The following is an 18,625-nucleotide window of genomic DNA, read 5'->3' on the forward strand; positions in this document are numbered from 1 at the left end:
TTCCTACTCCTTTTAAGACATGAAAGACTTAATTTTGTTTACTGCATATGTCCGATTGGCATTCTGGTGTTGATTATCTTGCTCATATTTTATTTTGTTCTCCTTTTTTATTCGGCATGTTCTAAATAAAGATCTAACTAAAACGAACTAAAACTTGTCTACCAAAATGTTCACTTTAAGTTCTTTATTACTGTTACCATATCATACCATATATGAATATTTTTAATTATCTTAAAACTCTGTTAAATCATGTGTCTAACTTCCTGTGATCAAAATAATTCATACTTAAAATTTTCTCTGCATCTTTTTCATTTCCATTGGTGTGAAAAGTACTCTGACTTTTAGTTAATTAAAATTAGCAATACTTTACTAAAAACAATATGTTAAAGTTATGCAATTACTTTTTTACCCTAAAAAAAGTACAAAAGCATTATCAGCACTTATACATTACGAGTAAAAATATTAATAAATCAAGGCAACATTTTAATGCTGTAATTCATGATCTATTCATCTACACCTAAAACAGATGTAGCTGTATATCACATCAAAATGTTTAAACAAACATAGTTCATATTACCCCCCTCTGCTTTGTTGAGATAACAGATTGAGATTATGACTACCTTATAAGGTGTTAAAAATCTTCTATTTTTCCCCGTTCACTAATTTTCCATCAAAGTGTCAGAGGACAGAGATCTTACCTGTTGTCTCGTCCGGGTACGGAGCTGAATGTGTCTTTCCACCAGGTGATCTGATACCTGCACAGCTGTTGATCTCCTGTTCTCTGCTCTCTCTTCACACGGCCAGACGGTGACACCTGAGCGGCCGACACCTTTGGCACTGGGCACCCCCGCCTCCTGACACTGGTCCCTCATCCATTTTTAATCATCCCTGACCTTCACTCTGGGCGCTCTGGCAGCATGGGATGTAATTCATGTTTGTTTTTTTTCTCATTTAATTGACTGCTTAGAATCTTTTTGTGTCAGTATCTTGATTTCAGCTGTAGTTTGACTGCTTTTTCCTTTGGGTTTTTGTTTTTTTTTTGGAAGGTTGATGCCAACATCTCTAATTATTAAATTGTCATTAGGCTGCCAAAAGCTGAAAGATTGTGCCAGTTTTCTACAGTTTTATATGTGACCACTTCAGTGCCAAAAATGAAGGGATTCAGTTTCAGAACACCATTCTGCTTCACCACACTGGGGAAAAGAGCGTGTAAACCACAGAGGAGACAGCCTCCACTGGTTGCAGGTCATGGATCTATCCAAAAACTGAAAAGACTCAGCAGCCAAGTTATCAGAACAAAATGTTTTCCATTGTACATTTCTGCAAACTATGGATACACGTTTGATGTAGTATATGAGCTGACCATGGAATATACAAAATCGGTTGTGATTTTGCGAGCATCTTATGTCTACCAGAGAGGAAAAGTTACACTGACAAACTCAGAATTGTCTGTATATGTCAGTGTCTCTCCTCTTTATCCTGCTTATCTTACAGAAATGATCCCACTGAATGGCCAGAACTGACATACTTTGATATTTACAACTTAATTTTTTTTTATCAGATCACCAAGTTAGATAATCATTTAAGATAACAAAGATCAAAATCACATAGCTTAGTTGGCTTAACTTCTGCAGTTTGTCTGACTAAATGAGCAAAATGCTCACTGCACCTCGGCATACTGAGTGTCAGGACACAGTTTTCCCAAATCGTCCTGCAGATGTCTCACATCTTGTTACTTAGAAGTCCAGTTTTTCAGTTTCACAGCTTGTAAAACTTATTTGTGGTTTGTTTAACATGTTGGTAGTGTATACCAACACAGAGCAGATTTTAGGTATTTTTGTGTTGATTGCTCGCAGATGGACATGACAAGGAGGCTCCTTCACATAATACAAAGTCAGTGGAGAGCATTGGGTTATTTTCCCCTCCAGTGAGACTCACATGCACTCTGTCTCTAAAGTGCCACAAAAAGTGGCATCAAAGGGTTTCCAGCAGGGATTGTGTCACAAAAATTGGGTATTTTAAGCCAAAGAATGAGCTTTTCCTAACCATTACCAAGTGGTTTGTGTGCCTAACCACAGTTGTTTCAACACTGAGTTTCAGTGTTAACCCTCTGAACCCTGAGCGAATTGGCTTAATTTCTTAAAAAAAACCAAAAAAAAAAAAAACAGGAAGAAAGCAATGAGCAACTTAAAAAATAGCTAAAAAATAGCAAGATATTAGTCAAAATACATGAAGAAATAATTACTAAAAACAAACAAACAAGGAAATTACCTTATTGCTAAAAAAATAAATAAATGAATGTACTTATTTATTTTCTGTAACATAATTTTAAAGAATTAGAACTCGAAATCTACTACTCAGTAAATTTCTTATTTTATTTCTTTTATTACTCTTCTTTCTCTTTTTTCCTTTATCACTTCTTAACAATTTTCTCATTGCCTTTTTTCCCCATGTTTTGGAAACCAAACCATTTAGTTCAGGTTTCAAAGGTTTTATAACTTCTGATAGGCATCGAAACAATGCACAAGAAAAAAAAAAAACTGGCAATCCAGGTTTCAAAGGCTTAAGTTTCAACATATCCACTGCATACCAACATGCAAATGTAACATACATATGGTTTGCAGAAAGGTACAATGCAAGCATTGTTTCTGGCAATTGGGTTGGACTTCCTCATCTTAATTTCCATTTAACTTTGGAATATATTTAGGCACAGATTGAGGATTGTGGATTTGGTTCCTCAGTGACTTCCTTCACACACAAAGGGTCCCTCAATTGCCTATGAGAACAGAAGCTAAATGTGACAGCGATCTAGCTCTAGCAGGGCCTGCTGTGTGTGTTTCTCCTGGTGTGTTTGTCTTCCTGTTGTCTTGCAGGTCCTGGTGGAGTCAGCAGATAGGTGCAGCTGGGAGCACCTGGCCAGTCTCTCAGTGGCAGCTTACTTAAAGGAGCAATTCACCTAAAATGCAAATTCAGGCGATATCTACTCACTCTTATGCCGATGGAAAGTCTGGTGAAGTGTTATAGCCCACAAAACACTGGCGGAGTTTTACAGAGAAAAGGCGTAGCACTCAACTCCCAAACAATTGAAACAAATAGTGACCAGGATTCAAACATTCAAAAATACATTCGTCAAATACATACTCATCTGAAGTAATACAAGTGTCCTGAAGCCCCCACATGCAAAGTTGTTTTGAAAAATGACACTGGCATCATGGTTTTAGCCCTCAAGCCTTGTTGTGGCCTATTTGTAGTTTCAGTTTACACTCTACATCCATCTCTCACTCACTCATGCATCTGCTGACACACTGACCACACTGATTTACACACCTCATAAACTTAACTATGTTTTGGAAATTATATTTGTTAAGTATTAAATTTGTACACCTTTTGGTTTGGTGTGTCTCATGTCTTTTGTCATGGCTAATGAGCTGGGTCATGACTATGACAGGAGGTAAAAAATGTTTCAATCTTCATACAAGCACCTGACTTTTTTAAAGACAGACTTGAAAAATTGTGAATCTACCCTTTACACAAGTAATTGGTATAGAAGGAGAAGAAAAAAACAAGAAGAAACTGTAAAATAACAGTTAAGAACATACTGTGTGCAAGCATACATGGACAAGGGCTCCTAAAACTGTCACTGATCAAATCTGAGCTTGCATGTTAACACATCCATGACCAGACTGTGCGATCAGGATGAAAGTTCTGGAAAAAGCTGGTAAATGGAGTTTGGATTGTTATGTCATGCTACTATCTGACAATACAACAATTTCCATGGTTGAGTATCGTTCCTGGCAGCAAAAAAAGGCTTTGTTGCTGTCTACAGAAATGGACCTCAATCATATAACTGGCTTCAATCTGATTATTGGTCAGACATATTGGCAGATCATTGCCGTAATTAGTGGCATGGAAGTTTTGACTACACGGCTGGTTGACAGACACATTGAAGGAAAATAAAGAGGGAATCATCTCATTCATCTGAGGGATTAAGACAAATCTGACTTGTGATCACCATCATAAGTGTTTCCACCAGTGCGTATAAAACATATGAAAATAATTGAGATGTCATTCATTTAAAAGGAGGTTTTGTCCTAAAAATAGAGACCATCAATGTGAATCTCTCTCCAGTTACCCATGCAGCGCCTTGCCATCATATGGTGTTATTGTTATATAACAGCCATTTTCCTGCTGTTGCCCCATAAAGACCTGCTCGTTCTCTCTTCATCTCTCCTCTGTGAGCTGTCTGAATGCTTGTACTGTGTGCACGCCTCAGCTCTCTCAAAAAGCCCGTCCCTCTGTGCATGCACTCACTGGCTCCATGCAGTTTCTTATGTACCGTGGCACATCCAAAGGGCCACATGAGGCCAACAGGGCTCCATGTGCCTGCTGGATCCATTACATCCATAAACTGATAGGGGGTCTGAGTGTATTTGCCTTGGCAGGCCAGCATTTGCTTCCTGCCATGTTCACTGAAGCAATGTGTCAGTTTATTATGTGCTCGCCACACTCCCTCGCCCTCCAGTGTCCATGATGTGACGCATTATTCGAGCGGCGCTTCCCAGGAGCCGTGATTCGTCATTTTTTTCTCTTCTCAGCATCTTTTAAGGGGCTGAGATTTGTAAAAGTCATCAGTGATCAATGTGGAAACATAAGTTGCTGCAGTGAACAGCCAAATTGATCGTTGATGTTGGAGTTTATAAGCTGTGTTAAAGCTATTTATCAGCGTGTTTTATAGACAGCTTATGTAATATCCTGCTCTCAGGGGACAGTTTAGATTACTGACCATTCATCCTGCCTCTCATTGTGAGAACCGCAGAAGCAGAATATATTTTATTTCCTCCTGTTCTTCCCAATGTACAACTTGTAACAAATATAAAGCAGCAGTGGCCTGTATCAGTGATTTACAAACTTTTTTGGCACATGGGGTGGCCTTCAAGGCATTTGTTGGAAAGCAATTCAAGGCGGGAGAACACATTGACCATTTGGCTGAGTTTGCATTCAAACTTTGACCATTGTGAGTTGCAGAAGTCTTGCATGGCAACTTTTTAATCTGCCACTTTTCGCTATCTGTTCTCTGGTTGCTAACTACTTTTTCTAAACCCTCAACTGCAACATTTGGCGTTAAGGTTCTATGTCGATTCTTAGCTGAGTGACCCCACAATCTGTCCAACTACTCCCCTGTAGCTGCAGAAGAAGGCAAGTACCCAAAGTTGCGAATTACTGGCCTAAAGATTAGAAAAGCAGGATTGTGACTGGAAAGATTCTGATTGATTGGACCTGCAGGAAAAATCTGGGTGGAAAATGTGAATATTCAAAAAAGAGTGAAAAGAAGTACACATTTATTTAAGCCAACTCTTTCTCCTTAAATCATACAATTTTAATGAACCAGCTTGTAGTACTGTTTTGTTTATGCACAGCTCTTTAAATTGGAAGTCTGTGGTTCTGGCGAATTGTAAATCATTGCCGGATAGGCAAATTAAAGTGATAAAAACTTCATTCATTCATTGATTCAGTATACAGTACATTTCTAATGATACACAAGTAATTTATTATTTTAATAATTGTGTTAAAATTCCAACAGTAACATTATTAATCATAATTAATGAAGCTATTCAGTGACTTTTTATGGAGCAACTTCAGGCCATTCATCTTGATATCTCAAACTCAGACTCATAGCTCTCAAATGTCTTGCTTTCTCATGCCATGTTTTGTTTAATGTGCCATTTATTCTCCAAAAATGTAATTATGTGTGTATTCTTAGTCACGTTGGTTATATTACAAAATACATAGCTCTACCTCTCACTGCCAAAATGAACAAATATCATCTGCCATAACTTCTCTCTCATGTTGTCATGTCAGCATTTTACCACTTGAGGGTGCAAGAAGACCAATCAGACCCTCCAAACATCCCATACTGTCTGTCATATGATTTAAATTGCATATAGGATCTAGGGCTGGTAGCTCTTCTCAAAGCTTTCCCGGTGGTCTGTTGTTCCTCTGTGGCTAATTAAGTCTCTGTGTGAAGTGCTGCATCATCTCTTCCTGCTGTCAGACGCTCTAACTCAACGCTGCTAACTGGCAGGTACAGTCGAGTTTCCACAAAATATACTGGACCTGCAGCACACGCTGCAGCTGTTGGCTCGCCAGGCAGTCTGGAGATGGAGTAAATTGGCGCCTCGGTTGCACCACTGTTTCAGATATCATGTTATGGTTTAATTAGTTTTATACCAAAAAGAAGCAGTACATCACACAGGGGGAACGGTAAGATCTGTAAACTGGCAGATGAGGGAGGGAAGCATTTATTGCACACAGATTTTTCACATTAGGAATTAAACTCAGCATGCCAACACACACACACACACACACACACACGTCAACATCAATAACAGGGGACTATAATTCTTTACTATCCAAGACGGAACTTTTATTAGTCATTTCAAAAATACAAAACTAGAATTGAAAATTTAGTTTTGAGGTCTTCTTTCACGCACGCACACACACACACACACACACACACACACACACACACACACACACAAACATACATAAATATGCTCTCTCAGCAACTTTGAAGTGTTACACTTTTTCAGGTTTTCTTTTTTCACATTAGAAACTATTTGCTGACAGGTCATCTTCACTCTGTTGCTCCGGCCTGAAGCCGCCAGGGAGAGAATTAGGCTAACAGTGGTGCTTAAGATTCACATAAATGAACAAGTGGATACATTCATGATAACTTTATTGAGCTGTTACTGCTTCAGTATCAACATGACAGGATTATGATCCAGCCAAAGCAGCTACATCTGGGCCCAAGATGCATATTGAACCACTAGCTCCACATATGTATCCACTTTGGTTAAGAATGATAAATTACCGACTAATTCATTTTTCATTTAAGTCGATTAAAGCAAACATCTCATTTTTTCCCCCAGATGATTACAGCAACTGTTTAAATCACAATTGCAGGTGTTACGCAACTGTTCAATCAACCCAGTCACCAGAAAAAATGTTGCCATTTTATGTTTCTGCAAACCACGGATATGTCACATTTGCACGTTATTATGTAGTGGATACATTCAAATTTTATGAGTCAGCAACAATATGGTAATGTGTGGCCAGATTAAAACACAAAAAATTCACTTGGTAATGGTTGGCTTAAAATACCCAGTCTGGGTATTTCACTCCAAAATGTCAATCTCCATGAGGTAATCTAATTAGCTTAAAACGCGAAAACATTTTTCCATCCCATAAGGGAACATTTTCTTTCAGTTTAAATTAAAGAAAAATAACAACATTTGGCAATATATGATTATTTTTTTTACTGGGCGATACAATATTTGATAATAATAATGATAAGAAGAATAACCATTGAACCTTTTTTATCATTGGTGCAATTTACTTTTTTTTTTTTTTTTTACAAAAATTAAAGTTGTAGTTGGTAAGTTTTATTTACAACATTTTTTTGGGTAAAATTTTTGAAACTGTCACTACGTCCACATAAATGTATATGAGACAGGAAAAAATGCATGTTCCTCCTCCTTCTGGCAGTACATCTAATGGCATTTGCAGGAATCTAAGGCAATGAAAACAACTAATCAGAGCCGAGGTGGTCAAACTGTCAATCTAGGCAGCGCTGATTGAAATGTGAATGAATATTCGGTTACTGCATTGCCTATTGATTGCCTCAAATGTTTTCAGAAACATGTTTTAGTGCACTGCTTGACAAAATGACAAAGATGTGAACTGCTGCCACCATGCTGAAAACACTTGAGCCAAAACGAAGCACCGCCCACCAGCTGACGCAAACTTTCTCATATTACAGCCAAACAGTTTGGTTGTATTGCTTTAGCAACACATGATGGAAAATGATTTCTTTTCACAGATTATCTTTTTTACGCACTACAGTTTGCGTCTAGTAACAGTTCCAGCAAATACGACAAAAAAGTAATTTCTTTTTTAAAAGTTACCTCCTGTAGCTTTAACCAGACTGTCTCTTCACTTGATGTTTATGTTCTGCTAATAACAGTAGTGTTTTTGGTCCTACCATACATAAGGTTTAACAATGGGACCTTATGTGCTGCCACCCGTCTGGGATCTTAAGTTAACACAACATCCATGTACCCTGTCAGCGGATGGCACGAGTGGTCCGTCCCATCTGTGCAGAGCAGCAGGGGTGCCGGAGCTGCTCCCAGCTGGAGACTGGCAGAGCCATGTGGCAAGCTGACACCTCTTTGACCGGGACATGGTGGTGCAGGCTGCTTGAGGCTATACCTCAGCAACTAAAAAAGGAAATAATGCAGTCTGAATGTTTAATTCCCGAATTTATGTTCCATTACTTATTAGACATAAGCAATGAAAAAAGTTTGTGAAGTTGGCATATGAGAGCCTGTTATATTTGCATTATGAAAACTATAAAAAGACCCAGTATGTATTCACCTGCTCACTCATGTTTTGGATTCATAGAATTACTGCATCCCTGTTTTCTTCATATGACACATGGCAGATACTGATTATTGAAACATTTAAATTTATTTAAGTGTTAATTACTTATTAGTTTGCTTAGATTTGCATGTATTTAACTTTGCACACTGTAGTTATTTCATACGAAGTATCATCTTTCCATGTATTTTCAGCTCCACATGTGCTATGCATGTATTTTGGTAATTTTTCCCTTATGCTGGTGGGAAATGTACAACACACAAACTTCCACCTCAGGGCTCACCTAATATTATAATCAGTGGCAGAGCTCTGGGTCGATGTCAGGGTTAGATGTGCGGGTGAGATTTGCATGTATGTAATTTGCATGTTTCCCCTGTGATGGGTTTGCTCTTATTCACTCTCACAGTTCACATAAATCGGTGTTTTCCTATCTGTAAATTTGTGTGTGGATGGCTACGTGCTCATCCAGTGTGTTTGTGTGCTTTTTTGCATGCTGGGTAGGCTCCTGCCCCCCATGAGCCTGCAGGAAAATATGTTTTACTGTATATGGATGAGTAAAAACTTCCTGTGTGGCCTCATAAGCTGCAACTGAGGAGGTAAAGTCAGCCGGCTGGGGGTTGGTGGTTCAGACCCAGCTCTTCCTGTCCACATAGCAATGTATCCTTGAGCATGTCACTGCTCTTCCTGATGGCCAGAGCAGTACATTTTGCTGATATGTCTTTCATTTAAATTTATTTATGTCATCTCCATCCTCCATGATTCTGGCTAGCTCGCCAGTGCTTTCTGCTCCTGCATCTTTCTTTAGGACATCCACGTATGTTGCTGTGAGACATTCTTGGGAACGATGTCCAGCTCCCACAGCACCAGTTTGTCTCTGGCAGGGACCAGCCCGTCTCATTCTCCTGGGTGCTATTTTCTCGCTCACCTTAGGCAGCTCTCCATATAGATTCTTGATAGATGTCCAGGTTGAAGTTCAGTTGACGCCTCAATTTATCAAATCCTAAATCTGAGTTGGATTTAGTAATGCTGCACCATACAGTACCACTGTCAGAGAGTGATTGATGTCCAAGCTGCAGGTAGAAGGGTGATTATGTTACATCTGTAAGTTTGACCTTAGTTTCCAAGACACCTGAGAAACCAACACCGTGACAGAGTAGCTTACAATCCACCAGCCTATTGGACAGCAGGACAACAACAAAAGCACTAATTATACATGTTCAAAGAGTCCAAAGAGGGACTTCAAGGTGAATGATTGGTTTTTATGTATCGATATGTGATTGTTGCCAATATACTCAATATTACTGTATTTATTAGTCTTTATATATTATATAGAACAAAAATAAAAACCCCAAACCCTGGTTTTTGCTCAAGTTTAAGTTAAAATTTGAAGACATTTTATGTATTCAATATATTTCTCTCAAATTTTGGTCACAGTTTAGTTATAATTTATGTTAGTGAGCACTTCTACGATAATCCATCCACCTGACAGGTGTAGCAAACATTCTGATTAAACAGCATCCTTACTACGCAGGTGTGCATTTGACTGGTCACAATAAAAGGCACCTCACAAATATGCAGTTTGATCACACAACACAATGCAACAGAATTTGCACGTTTTGAGTGAGCGTGCCATTGGCATGCTGACTGCAGAAACGTCCACCAGAGCTGTTGCCCTTGAACATAAGATGTCTCCAATGTCGTTTCCCTGAATTTGGCAGTACATCCAGTCAGCCTCACAACTGCATCTGAAGGTTAAGATGACAAACTGCTGTCAAGAGCCTTGTGAGGACAAAAGACATGCAGATGAGCTTCTCTGAGACTGTCTCTTTTGGTTGTGCAAACTAATTGTTGCATCAGCTGTTCAGGGGGCTGCTGTCAGATGATCTTGTAGGTGAAGACGGTAGATGTGGCGCTCCTGAGCTGGTGTGATGTGGTGTGAGGTTGGGAGACCGGTTGGATGTACTGACAGAAATGGCATTGCAGAAGGCTTATGTAAACAAACCGCTTACCTATCAGCTGTGCACTCAGAGACATTAACCAGTGAAAAGATGTGTGAGTACTTATTCTCTAATTATTCATACTCACAATAATACTAGCGCAGATAACTTATAGATATCATTGTTAAAATTTCCACACCATATAATACCACTACCTCCACTTTGTACAACAAGCTAGCTTGTTAGCATCCCTCACAATATTTCAAGAAAGATTCAGCTCCCCCACAATGTCACGCCAGTCAGGTGACAACTTACTGTAGCAACGCCCACATTCCCATCATGCCGTGTGCTGGACTGAGTAATTTTTAGCTTGCAGTTAAGTTGGCTGTTTTATGTTCCAAAATGCAAATCATTTTCTGTTAGTGTTTATAATTGTCTGTTAAGAACATGGTGGTTTATGCTTTTTTTTTAAAAAAAAAAAATGTATTTATTTTATAGTTTACACCATTAGTGAGTTGGCTGGGAGTGACAAAAAAAAAGTTAATGAGTAATAATTTCAGCTGATATCTTATAATCAGCATGCCAAAAATGTGTTCTTTCAACTTTATGACATTTGTGGTGTTAATGTGCTGTACACACAGTCAGAACATTTTAAAATTGTCTTTAACTATGACCAGTTCAAGACACACCTGTGTGGTAACACAGAAAAATATATCTATTGACTAAATCAAAAAGTTTAGATCTTTAACTTTAACCTGTTAAAGTGGGTGCAAAAAAATGGGCTTTGCATATAAATTTAGTAGATATTATCTCCTGAGATTAAATATAAACCGGAATTTCCCCCACTGAGATCAAGATTCAAATCCTCATATGAGCACTGAATCTCAAAATAAGATGAAAAAAGGTGAGAGTATAAGACATAAGACGGGTGAAACCAGGACAAGGACCCTCTTTTTAGCTCTCAGATGATTTCTGCCTGACGGGGGTGAAGTGAAGTCATCGGCAAATCTCTGCTGGAGTGTTACCGACAGGAAAATTTGTACATCTGACATAAAGGTGTGCCTCTGCAGGTATCTCCATTCATCACACAGCAGTGTCCTTACTGAGCAAATATCTGCTTTCTTTTTTCCAGACAGGCTGAGTGAAAAACTGAAAGATGAGGTTATCAGTGACACAAACACAATCTACTCCAATGATAATAATGATTTAAAAAAAATTGGAAAAAAAATAGCTGCCATCTTCATTTACTAACACGCACGCTTCACCACAACAAAGTGCACACAGAAGATGCGTGACCTCACTCTCTGCTCAGGATGGCATTACTCCACTAAATCTTTCCAAAGCATACGTGATTTGTTACTGTAGCAATATTGTAGATGTTTACATGTAGCTATTTTAAAGGTCAGGATTTGTAGGATTTTGTACAGCTTTTCTCACCAACTGTTTTCCTAGAAAAAGTAGCCAGTTCTTTCATGATACGTTTAACTTTTGTTGTGGTTTGGCCTTTTGTTCACACAACGGCATTTTGAGGACCTTGAAACGCAAACTTTTAAAACAAGATTTCAGAGTGTAATTTTTTAAAAATGTCACGTCTTCTGTCACTGGCGTAAATGATGACATCACATCCGCACTTTGCGCTTATGTGTGGTGCTCTACTATGGTGTGTCATTACAAAGTTACATCACCAGCTAGTGGCCTGGCATGCATACTACAGTGTATTTGGTTGTATTTGCAGATTCATGTACTCGAGGATCATTGTCTCAATGTTATCATATGAATGCGGAAGACTTTTCAGTTTTTAGGAGGGCTGTTCTCGTCCAAACGTGGCCTGAGCCTAACTGTCATTTCAGACAGCTCAAAGTTCGCTCACAAATCTGTTAGAACAAATTTCAATAACTCCTCGAGCAAACTTCTTTCAGGTCGCTAAACACTGATCAGTAATATGAACCACCATTTGAACACTGTTTTTTTAAAGCTGTGAGAATAGTGCCTTTAATGCATAGCCCTAACAATCAAATATTTATTTTAGCCAGATTGACCTAAGACTAAATGTTTACCCTCTTAAGTTTCAGGTGCTCATTTCTGTGACTTAAAACCACCTAAAAGTCGCATATGGAGACTAGCTCTGTAGTGAACTTAAAAAAATGGTTCAAAATCTTGTGAACCCTGGTGTGACATTCAGAGAGAAACCCATCATTTCTACACTGACAATAGCTCTGATGGACCAGAATGCAACATTGCCAGATTGACTTTCCTCAGCAGCAAAAACTCATTTGCTGTGATGCTGAAATTGTGACATGTTCCAGGTATCGTCTGCAGGTTTGCAGAAGTCATTTTGGGATGAAGGAAACTGCTAACTGAGGGAGAGCATGTGTTGAGGGGGAGATAAGACATCAAAAAGTCTTTATTCTGTAGTCTGCATTTTAATTTGATGATGTGATATATAAAAGCATAAAAGTAGCAACGTGTTGCTTTTTTCCTGTAGTCTGTCATTATACCTCTGTGTAATGTAAGCTAAAGGTAACACTTGCACAGAGCGTTGTGCAGGTTGATAGTGGTGTGTGGGCTGCGTACTGTTATAAGGCTCTTCTGAGACCTGTCTGATGAACCAATAACACTGTGAATATGATTACTAAGCCCCTGTGTTTCAGCAATACACTAATGAACTCCTGATTCTGGTATGCTGTGCAGCATTAGAGCTGCCCACACTCAGCTGTAAACAGTCTGCTGTAATGGCTTTGGTTGGTGGCTGTTTGTTGATGGGATTCATAATGACGCCATTATAACCATAATAATCATTCAGGGTTAAGAATAGCAACCCATATGCTCATGCAGAAAACAGAGTTTGGAGTATTTCTGACTATTTAATGAGGAGGTTGGTGAAAAAGTCAGGGCTTTTAGGGATATTTGCCTTTGAAATACTGTATGATTTTTTGTGGTTTATGTCTAGATGGTTAAGCTCAGTCTATATTTTTTCACAGTAGTTATCCATCTATGTGGACTGCTGCCAGTTTGCTGAAACAATGATGTACTCTTTCACCAGTTGTGTTTTCTTTCATTCATGGCTTGGAGTTATCTTGTCTGTTCTTCTTTGATTTGCAGTAAAGTCATAGCTCACAATCTCCCCTATAATATTTTTTTTTTGCCTCAGAGAATGAGAGAAAATACCCATTTGAGAAAACAGCCTTTGAAAACATGCTTTGTAAAAATTCATAATTTTTTAGACCAAATACTACAGGTGTGTAGGGTAAAAAAAAAATGACTAATATATATAACTTCCCCAGTTGATGTTTTTACATAAAGACATGTTTATGTTTAAATATGCAAATGAGACTTTATGTTATTAAATATGCACAAATCTGCACCCATCTCCAGAGCATAAATTTAAACATTGGATAAAGCCAGGTCTAAAATTCTTGTTTCAGTTTCTTGGCATATTAAGAGTCATAGGTTTGTATAGTACAAAATCTCTTTATATCACTCTTAATCAGAAAATACTGCCTTTTTTTAAATTTTTTTTTTAGAAAAACAACTATGTTTTGCATGTTTTTTCAAAATGCAGTGTTATATAAATAAGGCTATGGATGCTATATGAATAAACTCTTGTCTAAAAACTTGTATATTATTAACAGAAATAAAACTGAAGTGCTACTTAAGTGGAGGTTTAAAGGTTAGAGGGAAAAAAAACTCATTTTGTGAAAATTGCCTTTATATATATTTTAATTTATATATAGAGAGAGACCAAATATAAGAAACTCTAGTTGATTTCTTACATTAAGACAATTATTTGTGGTATTAAAAGTTTGCATATTTATGATGTTTAAATATGCAAAACAAAGAAAGTATCTAACTGAAAATACATCTGTTTCCCATAAATTTCCAGAATATAAATTTGAATGTGTATTTTGGAAAATTTCTTTTTTTTTTACTAGTCTGAAAGAAGACTTGTTATGGGAGCAGAATAGCCCAAAATCTACTTCAGATGGTTATTTTCTCAACTGTGAAAACAAGGGAAATTTGATGGCTTCAACTGCAACTGATTTCCAAAGGCAATGTATCAAGTTGCTACAGTGTGCGCTGGTGTTTTTCTGCAATCAAATTTGACTGAAAGTGAAACCGTGGTCTAGAAAGTTTTTGATGAAAGCAGAAAAACAAGTAGGAAGCCACACCTCTCTTTAAATGTTTATATGGGTATACAACATGCATCTCCTTAACAGCAAATGTTATAATTACTTTTTTATTTCCTTTATTGTAAATAACTTTGTTTTATTATCCTGCACATGGTGGCCATAAATCAAGAGTTGGCAGGACACATGTTGAGTATGTAGGCCAGTGTGCAAGTTTACTATGGACAGTTTTTAGGTGATAAAGGTCTTAATATTTACAGATATGTTTTAAAACTGTCAGTGCACCTCCTTAAATATCCGGTTCATAGCAGATCCTCTGTCAGAAGTGACACCAAGTGAAGCCAACCAGCTGTTAACTTTTTAGTGGCTTTTCAAGGGTCCATTTCATGACCTCAAGATCACTTTCTCCTCAACTGGGTTTTTGTGTCAGCACTTTTTTTACAACGGCAGAAAGACATGTGACATCTCCACAAAGTTTAAAGATCATACATGGCATGCAGGGTCACTGTGGCCTGACTACTGGCTTAGTTTGTATTTCTTTAACAGGACTGACAACAACTTATTTATGCTCATTTTAAAGGAAGTGGGACTAAAAATATATGATCACCACAATAATTGTTATAAACAGCAAAATTATCTCCTAAGAAAGCTTTGTGTCTGCAGAATCAGTGTGGATTGATACATAATGATATCATGGCCTTTCTCATTTCACTTCATACTAACCTCATTTACTGTTTCTGCCTCTCCAACCACATCTAAATGTGAGGTGACATCAAGGAAGATATTTTTAGTTCTCAAACACGGCTTTTTTCTTAGTCAGCACTTACCCTACTTTTGAAACTGTACAGTACAGTACAGTACATGGAGCAAAGGGCTACGGCTGGAATCAAACCCGTGGCTGCTGCAGCAAGGACATAGCCCCTGTACATGGGGCACCGGCTCTACCCACTGAGCTACTGGGCACCCCTTTAAACAGGATTTTAAAGCGAAATTAAATTTTTCTTAACAGTGATGTTTCTGCTCATTTGTTTTCTTAGTGTCAAGTCACTGACTTTTTTATATAATATATTATTTAAAATAAACAAAATCTTTGGGTTATGTACTGATTATCTAAATGACCAGAAACCGAATCTGAAAATAATATAATAATAATAATAAAATAAAATATAAACAGACAGATGATAAAATAATAATAAAAAATAGCAATAATAATAATAACATTAATAGATTTTATTTACAACGCACTTTACATTTAGCAAAATCTCAAAGACATGATATAGGGACAATAGATTAAAAACATTAAAAACAAGGCAAAAACTAAGGATAGATTAAAAAAAACAGCAGCAAAGATTAGGTAATGGTATAAAAAGACAGAGAAAAGTTTTTAGTCTTTTTTTAAAGGACTCAGTGCTCTGTAGTGACCTCAGGTGGTCGGGGAGGGCACTCCACAGGTGTGGAGCAACAGTGCAAGGCCTGATCCCCTGTAGTGTGGAGTTTGGTTCTGGGGGGATGGAGGCAGTTGGTGTTGGTGGAGCGGAGGTTTCTTGTGGTGGTCTGAGGGGTGAGTAGTTCTTTGAGATAGGAGGGAGTGTTGCTGTGAATGCACTGCATGATGTGTGAGCAGGGAGAGTTTGGACTCTATTCTGAGTGGAATAGGAAGCCAGTGTAGGGATTGCAGGATTGATGTGATATGCTCATATTTGTGCACTCTCATCAGGATCCTATCCGCGCTGTTTTGGATGTACTGGAGCTTTTGGAGGCTCTTGCTAGGGGTCCTGATCTCTAAAAGTTGCCATAACTCGTTTCTACAGAGGTGCTAGTTTGCAAAAACTCATGATAATAACAAAAACATTTCTGGAAAGGTTTTATTTAAAATGAAAGCTGTATCCCTTTTCCCCAGTTTCTTGAATAGAAAGTGTATATTGTGATGTCATGAGAGGTGGAGTCAATGGGCTTGTCCGAGTTGAGCCAGTCCCGCGCAGAATCAGTTGCCGGCGATCAACATCCGACCTCATCCTGACTCGCTCTGACGGGATGCAAAAGTAGACAACGATAATCTCCAGGCGGCTACAGATTTTAGAGCCAGGTGCCACAGTTGCTCTCCAGCTGTTTTCAGGGCATGATGGTAAACACCTATCTCTCAGCTGATTGGACAAAATAACTACAAAAAATGGGGAAACAACTACAAATAGACACAAAATGACCAAAAACATGCAAAATGATGTCAAAAAGACAAAAGGGGGGGGGGGGGCAAAAAGATGCCTCATCACACAAAACAAGGTTATAAGTCTGTCTTTTGCATATCTGTGCCCTCCTGCTCATTGCCTGATCATCTGCCTCAGTTTGTGATTTAAGTTTCTTTACATTCTGTCCATATGAAAAGTTAAATCCATCTCTCTAATCCTTTCCTTTTTCTTACCCAGCAACACTAATATCCAACCAGCACTCACGGTCCTCCGCTAACACCTCAGACACATTCCAGAGTATATCTTCTCCCACTGTCAGGGGGGTGACGTGTTAAGGTTGAAGATCACTCACACGCCTCATTGTTATGACTTGTGATTGGCAGGGAAGCGTCCAGAGACAGCTGCAGGAAGGCTCGTGTGACATCAGCTGGCATGCTTGGAGGCCGACAGGCTTTCTGGCATGTGAGGGGTTTGACGACTCAGGAGAGTCAGCTGTCTAACGTCTTCCCTAATGCATGACCACCACACTGTGCTCAAACTACGTCACTAAGGTCCAACTGAAGTGATGGAGAGTCGCTGTAATCAATGCCCAATTCATATGATGACTGCACACATTGTCTGAAATTTTCTGGACTTTCTGTGTGTCTTTATTGTTTTTATTCTATTTGCTTTATGCGTTTTATTTTTGCATGTTTAAATGTTTAACCATCTAACCACCACCATTGATTAAAACTGGTAATTAAGCAGCTTCACCTTATTAATCTCCTATGATGTTTAGCACATCATGAAAGGGCCACAAGCCCAGCACCTGCTAATGTGTGCTCACCTTTTTTCTTTTTTAGATTATTTTTGGGGCATATTTTGACTTTACTTGACAGGATGTGAGCATGAAAGAGGGGACAACATGCAGCAGAGGGTGACAATTTTGAGGTGAAACCGGCGGCTGCTGCGGTAAGGACATTTGCCTTTGTACATTGAGCTCTATCCACAGAGGTCTCCTCCTCTCCAAAACAAACACACCCAGGGATTTAAACTGGTCAACAACAAAAAAGACCAGTTTCAGGTTAAAAAAATCTGTGTTTCCAACGCTCTCAGCATGGAGGGGCTTGTAACAAAGGTGGCTGCAAAGAAATATTAGGAATTGCCCTATTTAGAGCCAGAGGTTTGTCCATTCTGGGCTACTGTAGAAACATGGTGATGCAACATGCTGCTCTCCACAGAAGAGGACACACTCTAAGGTAATAAAACAACAGTTCTTATTTTCAGGCGATTATACACAGAAGAAAACATCCTTATTGTATTATATTCAATTTCTGCCTTAAGGTAAACTCAGCTGTTCAACTTGATTGCCTTCAAACCCAAACAGCAAAGTTCAAAGACAGGCGAGTGTGGTCACAAAGGCGTTGAAGAGTCACCTGGCTTTTGTTCAGATTTATGAGTGTGAGTAAAAGACTTCTGAAATGCTGCATGCATTCACCGGAGCCGGCTCTTGGTTAAGAAATAACTTGAATGTAGAAGCTGCATCACTTCTTTAAGCTTTTTAAACCTGAGCATTTTTGGCTGGATTTATTTCAGATACATGGAAAGAAGGCAAAAAGCAAATTAAATGGAAAAGCTGCTTTAAATTCTTACAATTTTGTAAAAATAGTTTTATATATGTTATTATCATAATTAGAAAGAAAGTTCTCTGGACATTTTACCCAACTTTTTAAAAAGTAATTTTTATAAATTAACTAAATTCTTGCAATTTGCAGGACATTTCTCACCAAGTTGCTCATTGTTACCCATGTTTTCATGGGACTCAAAGGTTTAAATACTTCTTAAATACGCCAGAATGCAGGGCAAGAAAAGTTAACCCTATCCAGGTTTCAAAAAGTTAAAATAACATCTCATCCTTTGTTCCTAAAAAACACACACAAATGAAAAAGACAGCTATTGT

This window comes from Plectropomus leopardus, chromosome 4, assembly GCF_026936395.1.
Source record: "Plectropomus leopardus strain MGB_pleo_1.0 chromosome 4, ASM2693639v1, whole genome shotgun sequence".
NCBI lineage: Eukaryota > Metazoa > Chordata > Actinopteri > Perciformes > Serranidae > Plectropomus > Plectropomus leopardus.